Below are 10130 nucleotides of genomic sequence, written 5' to 3'. Positions count from 1 at the left end.
GACATTAAATTATAAAATGATATCTAAAAACACTCATTTAAAAGCAATGATATAAAATGACATTTAAAAACACTAATTTAAAAGCAAAGATACATGAATAAAAGTTACATAGTGAGATACACACATCTGAAATGTTTAGGTCTGACTCTCAATCATTGCTAACTTTTTAGCAGAAATTGTTTTCTATCACCTCCCTTTCTTTCTACTTTCTTGTTTAACTTGTCCTTTAGTTATTTAAAGTGTTTCATGCTAAACAAACCCCCCTTTGGAAAATTATAATCTGACCCCATGGTACCATAGGTTTCGACGAAACTATTCCTCTTGCTTATTTTTAAATGCACTAGTTAAGTTTACCTTGTCTTTCTAGGACTTTTTTTGTGTCCTCCGCGAACCAGGGTCTTGAAACCAAAACGGCACATGTAGGGGACTTTAACCACCTACGAGGGGACTTTAACCCCAATAATGACTTTAACTCATACTCCAAGGCAATTCAAAGTGCTTTACAAAAATGAAAGACATTAAGAAAATGGCATTAAAAAGCAAATATAATAATAAAAGTACAGTGTTTAAGATATGAATATATCAATTAAAAGCAGCGGCAAAAATAAAAGTCTTCACCCTGGATTTAAAAGTATTCAGAGTTGCAATGGACCGGCAGGTTTCTGGGAGTTTGTTCCAGATATTTGGAGCATAATAACTGAACGCTGCTTCTCCATGTTTAGTTCTGACTCTGGGGACAGAAAGCTGACCAGTCCCTGAAGACCTGAGAGATCTGGATGGTTCATAATTTAGCAGTAAGTCAGAAATGTATTTTGGGCCTAAGCCATTCAAAGCTTTATAAACCAGCAGCAGTATTTTGAAATCAATTCAAAAACTACCCTTTCAATGATTTTTGAACATAAGTCAAAGTAAATTCTCATAAGTAAATGTAAATTCTCTATGCATAGTAAGAAACTATATCCTATTTGACCAGATTCAGTTCACTATTTGAACAAAATATAATCAACAAATAAGTTATGATTTAGGCTAATATTATGAGTTGGTCTAGGACTTTATTAGTTTCCAGGGTGAAGGACTAATAAAGTCCTAGCATTACATACAGATTTGATGCACATATTTCAAAAATAACGTAGGCCTACATGAATCCATCAATAATAATGAGGGTAATAATTCAACAATATAATATATATCCATCTAAAATGGGCTTCATAATGAGTACTTTTGTTACTATTTCTAATGATTACATCTTTAAACTTTTACTTAGGCTAAGTATATTTGAGAATACAGGACATGTACTTGTACCTTGTTAAATTACTATATTTCTGTCAAAGGGAAGAGATGGGGGCTCCCTCTGCTGGAGGAGCTTGTTATTGTTTTATCAACACAGATCAAATAAACTCAGTAATAGTTTACACATAACTAAAATCCGTGCTGTGCAACAGTCCTGTAGTAAATCCTACTTTCATGAAGGCTTGATATTTCAAGTATTTGTTAAAATAGTTTCAGGGAGGGGCTGATTTGACTGTTCACATTTGACACTATATTTTGATGCCTTTTATTTATTTAAAGGGGACATATCATGCTATATTTGAACAATATATTTTAGGGCCATACCTATATAAAGTATATAAATATAGTTTTCAAAATACCAAACAGATCCTGCATTTTAGCCATGCCTCATTTCGCTCTATTTGCTCTTTCCAGCGCTGTTTTTGCAGAGGGCTGATTCTGTGAGCTGCAGCTGACCACGCCCCCCTGCAGGAGAGGGGAGCGTGCTTTGAGATCAGCTGCTGGGCTGTCAGAAGAGGGGGAGAAAAAGAGATCTCCGTCCTCCGTGTTTTATTCTTATAGAAGTAAGAAGAGAAGTGATGGGGCAGAAACCCTCCTTTTTACGCAGCGGTCCAGACATAGACATCAAACGGCGACACATATTCAGTTGCCAGTTACTTTGGCATTAGGGCAGGGATATCTAGATACTTTCCAAGGTTTGACATAATGAATTGTGCTACTTTTAAAGCAAGCAACGATGTTTTCAAATCTGTAATCAAAAAGCTCCTCAAAAACGCTATCGAAGCAGTTCGTGCCGTTGCTACGTTAATTCAAACTCAAACAGTAACAACGGACTATTTTTCTTAGCGGATGCATGTCAATTTAAATCAATACAACTATTTTTTAAATCAATACAATCATTTTCTAAATCCATAAAAGCATTTAAATTAATATTGGGAGTCATATCGTTACTTTGTTGAGAATGTGGCCATGTAATAATAATGTGCCTTCATGCCGATCTAGATCCCTCCGCTTCGTGTCGGGCTCCTGATCAGCCTGTCGGTGTTCTTTTCCCCATAATGACCGCGTCGCTGCACATTATCCCTTACATATGATTATATAGAGTCATTATTCATTTGTTTTAAAGTAGGAGGCGCAAACGCTTGCCTTGGGGAGGGAGAAAAAGAGCCACAGCGGAGAATAAATAGAAGGGCAACCATGGCAACCATGCAAGGGAAGTCTTCTTCGCTGCTTTTGTGGCAGACTACAGCGCCACTTACAGGCCTGGCATATGTACTACAGCGTCTCCAGCGTCTCCAGCGCTTTCGAGCGCAATGGCCGGCCGTGGCCCAACCTCTCATTCCCCTGATAGGTGGAGAATTGACCACTAAGCGGAGCACCCCTTTTGTGACGTAGAAAAGAATTCAATTCTGGATCAGTCTGTATCAGATCCGTTACAGCCCCTTTTTTAGAGATTTGGGTATAGAGGAAAAGAGAGAGGATTTTATTTTCTGACACTTGGTGAGTTCCCTGACACACCGGGGACACATATTCATGTATAAAAGACATACAAGAGTGCATTTTGCATTATAGGTCCCCTTTAAATATTTCATTAGGCCATACCAATGGGAATACACTTGTAAGGTTTACATTCTCATTGCATGTTCATTTATCTTCTACCTTTTTTAACACTGATCTTTTGTCTCATAAAGGCTTGCTGACTACAGTACATCTAGCTGAGTTTAATTTATGCATCATATTACTTTCAATAGATTATGGAGAACCAGCCAGGGGTATTTTTGTTTTGTTTTTTGTATGGAGTCATCAGCACTAAATGTGTGAGAAAAGACGATGAGTAGCACATTTAAGGTGTAACATGAAACACTTAATATTTGCTTATGTTAGTTAAAAGTGTCAGCTAACAGCTCTGTTACTACCTCTGACATTGTGAACTTTCACCCCTCACTGTATGCCGTTTTGGTGATTTATAGCTGAAATATGTCAAGATGTATAAGTTAAACTGGGTTAGAAGAGGGAACTGTAGGCCTTTTGATAGACTATTTTAAAGATCCTGTGTCATGGCCATTTATACTGATCATAATTCCATTGTTGAGGTCTACTAGAATACATTTATAATGTGCAATGTTCCAAACTCACATTGGTTTCTCATACAGCATCTCTGTATAGTATGTGTATTCACTCTCTGTCCTAAACGGCTTGTTGGATCTCCTGCCCCCCCCCCCCCCCTCTATGTGAGCCCAGTGGCCGTCTGTGTGAGACAGCGAGACACAGCGAAACCCAGCCTGAGACACACACACACACACCCGCAGCCTGGCTGGGAGTTTGTGTCTTCCCAGGCTGAGTTCCGTGGTGTCTCGCCGACCCCACACCAGTGAGCCAGCTCACAGTGTCCCGCTCCTCGCAGCAGCGAGCCTCGCAAAGTCCCGCCGTGTGTGTGTGTGTGTGTGTGTGTGTGTGTGTGTGTGTGTGTGTGTGTGTGTGTGTGTGTGTGTGTGTGTGTGTGTGTGTGTGTGTGTGTGTGCAGGGCCGTCCCTGGCCAACTTGGGGCCCCAAGCGACATTGTGAGATGAGCCCCCACCCCAACCGACAGGAGTGAGAATTTTTTTTTTTCGGAAACAAAGTAGGCTACTTTGCAAATATAATTCCTGTTTATTATCATTATCAACAGTTACTTTTTTATACAGTGAGGTAAATGTGCATGTATGTCATTCAGTATGCGTTTACAGGTGAATACGTCTGCATTTCCTGCCAAATACTAGCCTCAAAAAGATTAAAATATAAATAAATATAATTAATGCAAATAAACTACTTCTACTAATAATCATAATCAATTCAATAATATAAATACTATATTATTTTATTATAATATAGTTGTAATATAGTCAAGACAAAACATGCTTATGACATGCTCAAAAACTGATATTTCTTAAATCTGTATTCAAACGTAGTTCCCTCTGTCAGCAATGTATCAACAACTACACACACATTTCTGTCAGTATTTCTCTGTGTTGTTGTTGACATGATGACGACTGTTAGGAGTTAAGGGGAGAGGCTGAGCATCACCATGAAATGTGCAAATTGACATAAAAATTAATGAAAGGGGAAAAAATGCTCCATGTTTTTTAGGCTGTAAACTTTAACTGTTATGTAAGCCAATAGACAGACAGTTTATCTTCCTCCTGTACATTAGCAGATAAAAGGCATCACATACTTGAATGAATGTTAAATAACGAATGCTGGAAATAACTGCATCTCCATTAGCCTATATGCTCTGCAGAGACTGCCTTCTTCATGTCGTGAATTGCAGCTGATGTTTTAATATGGCAATTGGCAATTTGACTTATACAACATTCGCAAGTTGTAAATTTGACTCATACAATAACCCACCTTCGGGTGATGCTCTAGTTTCTTCATGTTTTGTTTTTTTCCCTCTTGCTTGCGCCGGACTGAAACTGTCTTTTCACCGACATCTCTTCACCTGCACTAGTGGCCGTATCAAAGCCGCGATTGGTCAGATGTCGATTCATTGCAACGGTGTCGGGTTACAGACGTGCTCCCCTTGTCACCTCTCACTCTCACGGAGGGTGCGTGGAGAACTGAGCGGAGAACTGCGCACAGCAGCTGAGGCCCTCTGGGCGGGGCCCCCTGCGCAAGGCGGGGCCCCATGCAGCCTGTGTGATTGGCCTGTAGGGAGGGGCGACCCTGTGTGTGTGTGAGGAAGTCCGCGGATTGGTCCAAACGTAACAGAATATTTAATAGAAAAGCTTTCGTTCGCAGCCATCTTTAATTTGTCTAAGCATTGCCTTGACACCTCCAAAAGGCCACTTCACTGTTGCCAGGGTAACACCTCATAACAGCCAATCGTATTCTAGAACCTTGAGTGATGTCATTGCGCCATTGGCTTTTAAATTCCCTTCGACATTCCAACCAGTTTACAAGTAGGACTAAAACGAATGATTCTTTTCACTCCATACAGACTTGGCGATCGGTCGACACGTACAACACAGCTAGAATTTAGGACCAAAACATACCTTTTTTCCCCATTAAGATTCCAGCATACTGTCTATCTTACGATGTCTTCTTCAGAAAGCATGGCCTCCTGCTCGGATGTATGGGAAACCAATAGCGACTACGATAACATGAGTAAGGCGCTAGAAGCTATCAACGGAAAGTTAAAGTCCTGCCATCTTGAAGTTAACAGTATAAAGAACAAGTTCAACAGCTTTCGGTCTTTGGGGGAGAGATATGACAGCATGCAGGCAGCGGATCAAACTGCAAGGCAAAGATTAGCTTTCATTCAGAAAGAGGTCAAGTCGCTCAGAGAAAGGATCTTAAATAACAGCGATGTTGAAGTCCGGTTTAAAAAGACCTTGGAGCAAACTGCCTCAATGCACGCTCGATGTGAAAAACTAAGTGTAAAAAGCGTTGCCCTGCAAAAACAGCTGGAGGAAATCGACGTGATGAAAGCACAACAGCAAGCTGAATTAGCGGGGCAAACACAGCTCCAAAAAGAAATTGAAGGGTTGCAGGAAGCTCTTATCAATTCTAATGCTTCGGAGGAAACAAAAAAAACACTAATATGGGTAACAGCGGAAACTCAATTTGAAAATAACGTCCTGAGAAGAGAACTTTTTCAACTTAAGAAAAGACAAACTATTTTCAAGGTCCTGGATGACAAATACAACCAAGCAAAGGCAGAGAAACAGGGGATTTGCCTGCAGAACTATACTTTGCGACAGGACATTGAGAAAATGCACAACGAGCTTGAGAATGAGATCGTAATCCAAGAGATGCTGGACAGAATGAACGCCTCAAAGAAAGAAGAGTGCCGTCAAAATGAGGCCTTACAGAGAGAAAAGGTCCAGCTTGAAAAGAGGCTTCTGCGACTCAAAGGTTTGAAGGAATCATTCAATCTCGCCAACGCTGAGACCGACTCCATCCTCCAGAAAAATGAGGCTTTGAGAGAAAATATCAAAGATTTATGCCAAGAGCTTCAAAAGGAAAATGCCGCACAGGAGAAATTGGACGAAATGAAAAAATCAAAACAAGCCATGTGTCTTCAAAATGACACCCTGCAACAGGAAGCCTCAACGCTCAAAGAGAAGCTCCAGGTTTTGGAAGATTTAGAAGAGTCTTATCAGGAAGAACTAGTTCAGAAAGAGGCCTTCTCGCAAAAGAATAACCTGTTGCGGAATAGGATTGAGGATTTGACCAAAGCAGTCCAAAATAAACAAGGTTTGCACGAAGACTACGAGGCGATGAGAACATCTATAGATGCCATGAGCAGCGAGAAAGTCACCCTGCAACAACAACTCCAGGATCTTAACAAACAGCAAGAGGGTCTTAATATCTTGGAGGCCTTGCACAGAGAAGCATCCGACCGTGTGGATGTACTGCAGGGGGGAAATGTATCTTTGCAACAGAGCATCAATGACGTCAACGAGCAGATCAGGATGAGACTACACTTTAAGGGAGAGTTTGAACACCTTGAAGCCTCTGAGGAACCCCTCCAGGCAGAGAAAAGCGCGCTGAGTAAAACTCTCGCTGAAGTCCAGGAAAAATGTCTAAGTCAATCTGATTGGCAGCAAAAATACACAATTCAGAAGGGACTGAAGGACACCCTGCAGACAGAGATTGAAAAGAAAGCGGAGGACATCACATTTTTTCAAGACAAGCTCAGAGCTCAAGATGAGTTTGAAGCTGAGTACAAATCGATGAAGGCATTGAAAAAAGTTGCCTCAAAGCAGAATAACAATCTGCGCAAACATCTGAACGACGTGCAGAAAAAATGCGGAAGCGAACACACTCTGCAGGGGAAGATCAGCGCCGTTCAGGAAGAAACCAGGACTCTCCAAAGCCAGAATCAAGAGCAACAAGATCAGATCAAAACTCTCACAGACATGCTCGGTTTGTACGATTCCCTGAGAGCCGGAAACAGCGCCACGACACAGGAGGGGGAGAACCTTCTGGAAGACCTCCGAAAGATCACAAAGGCAGTGAAGAGGAGAGCCCGGGAGGCAAGGAGACGAGGCGGCACATAACAGCAGATCCTCATCTTTAGCTATTAGTGTCAGGAAAGGGTTAACACCGGGAGCTCCGGGTTTTTCCCGAACTTACCAATTTTCTTAATTTGGTAATGTCAAAAAAATGTACTTTCTTAAGTTGGTAATTATTTTCTTGCATGTAATAGTGTAGTTGCCAGCATAATGAACCCCATTGTGAAAATGTAGAAATGTCCGGTAGGGTCAAGCACATAGAAACTGCCATCTATGCTAACTTGCATATGTTAAAAATGATCACAATTGTCAGTTTGAACAAGAAAGTAGCATTAAAGAATATTTTTTGGAGGGAGGGGGGATAAAGAAGTAAGAAGGGTGTGAGGAAGATGAACAGGTGGTGTAGTTTATCTTCTTCTCAAAGTAGTTAGCAAGGGAGGAAGGAACTGAGGGACGGGGGATCAAGAAGGGGGGAGAATATTGAGTGAATTGTTGTTAATGTTTCCAAACTATGTCATTGTAATGTGTCATTGTGTGATTTGAAAGGCGCTTTGAAATACAATGTATTACTATTATTAATATTAATATCATGTTTAAGACTTTTGTGAAACTTGGCTTAACACATTATTTTAAGAAAATAATTTGGAATCACGTGTGAAAAAATAAAAGCAAAAATATATTCCCAACATTTTTTTTCATCATGTTCATGACTCATTTTTGAGAATTGCCTGCACACAGGAAATGAGTCGGTATCACAGATGTGAAAAGTAAACATAAAATACATATTAACATCATAATTCTGTTATTATTTATTTTATTACTACCCGGCATCTAAATGACCCCACATATGATTATTGTAACTACTGTATGTAGAATATCATAATGCACATTTAGTTAAATTAGTTGGTGTCAGTTACAAATAAGAAATACATATAAGCCTGTATGGTATTTTGCCTCATATTTTAGTTTTTTTATTTAATTTAGTTTTTTATTAGAGTTTTTTCTTTGATCTTTATTGCCAGCTTAAATCTGATTCAGTCTTTACTTGGATGTCAATAGATGACACATCTTTCTTTACATTTTGTCAAGCTACAGAAGTCGCTGTGCTTTTGAACTCCCTAAAAATACGTCTTAACATGTCTCAGTTTTAACCCACATTGTCTGTAGTCTGGTGGGCACCCCTGCGTGATACGTTAAGTACAGGAAGTAATATTCTGAGCTTCATGTACTTTACTTAGTATTTTCCTTTTCTGCCAGTCATCTCCGTGAGGTATATTGCACTATTTTCTGTAATACATGTATCTCACAGCTTTAGTTACTTTGCTGGTTCAGATTAAATGAATGCTGTCAAAATGATCGCGTTAACGGCGGTAATTCATTTTTGGAATTAATTGCGTTAAAATTAGTGCTGTCAAAATTATCGCGTTAACGGCGGTAATTAATTTTTTGAATTAATTGCGTTAAAATATTTAACGCATTTAACGCATGTGCAGAATGGCCCGCCCCATACGTGCCACCAGTGGCAGCGCCAGGGTATGGCTGGGGTAGGCTACACCCATACCAAGAAATGGCTTAGCCCCACCATAAGACATGATGTTAAAGTAAGCAAAATAAAGTCTGCCAACTCGCGCGGAGTAAATTGCACAGACAGCAGTTAGTAAAATTGATTTCAGTAGCCACGGTTTTGAAAACTTTTGTCACGTAGTGATCGTCTTCTCAATAGAACATCTTTGATAACGGCGTGGTGTTGTTGCAGGAAGTCCCGACGGAGAATACTTTTGCTGTACAGGGCAGAGCCATATAATAGTAATAAATAATATGGCTCTGGTACAGGGGTGCACATAACTGGTACGCAGGTTATGTGCGTAATCTGAAATGCGTACCGTCACTTGTGTCACAAAGCGCATTTGCGTACTGACGTACTTGTGAAGCTTTTCCAGAAGGCGGTTAGTAGTGATGTTACGTATTGCGCCGAGGCCTCGGAGCGTGTGTCGAGTAATCCCCGAAGCTTTTTGTGAAGCATGTATCGAGGCTTGTATCGTTTTGGGCCAGTGACGTCATCGATGACAAACGAAGCCTCGCTGCCTGTCGATACCACGTGACTGCTTCAGGAAGCGATTCAGATCGGTTGAACCGTTGAACCACAACATTCATAATACCCATGGATGTATAATAAGAATCACATTATCCTTCCTGTCCCGGGCCCGGTGACACGATGGAATCAAGAGAGACCCTCACTTACATAGGTTGGAACATGTCAATAAGTAGCCTATAAATGGATGCAAGCATAAATAAATGTAGGAATAAAAACATAAACAAATAAATGAATAAATACAGGAATACATATGTGTCAATGTTTTCAGGAAGATTTAATGTGTGTGCTGTGGCTCAGCTGGAAAGCAGTTGACTCACGACGGCAGGGTCCCTGGTTCAATGACTGCCCAATACGTATTTGTTGTTGTTTATAAAAGCTACAGCTAAATGAGATAATGTAGTTAATAAATGTATTTTTTGATATGGTTTAGCCTTTCTCCGGCTACAACATGGTTACGTTTATGAATATTATTAAGGAATACAAATCCCTCTTTGCAATGTTTACCAGCCTCCTTAGGCTTTTCAATCACAATCATTCAACTCAAAGAATGCAGTCCGGGTGATGTTTTTTATGTGGGGTGCAGATGAGAGAGCTGTCCAGAATGACACCAAGATGTCGTGTTTGTGCTCTTGATAAGCCATGAAAACAGTAAAATAAGTGTCTCATGTGCACCAAAACATACCCATCTGTTATGGAAAAAGAAAGTATTCCAAAAGTAATCTGAATACTATTTATAAAATTCTGGGCTA

Source organism: Pseudochaenichthys georgianus, chromosome 1, assembly GCF_902827115.2.
Source record: "Pseudochaenichthys georgianus chromosome 1, fPseGeo1.2, whole genome shotgun sequence".
Taxonomy (NCBI): Eukaryota; Metazoa; Chordata; class Actinopteri; order Perciformes; family Channichthyidae; genus Pseudochaenichthys; species Pseudochaenichthys georgianus.
This window is presented reverse-complemented; position numbering follows the sequence as displayed.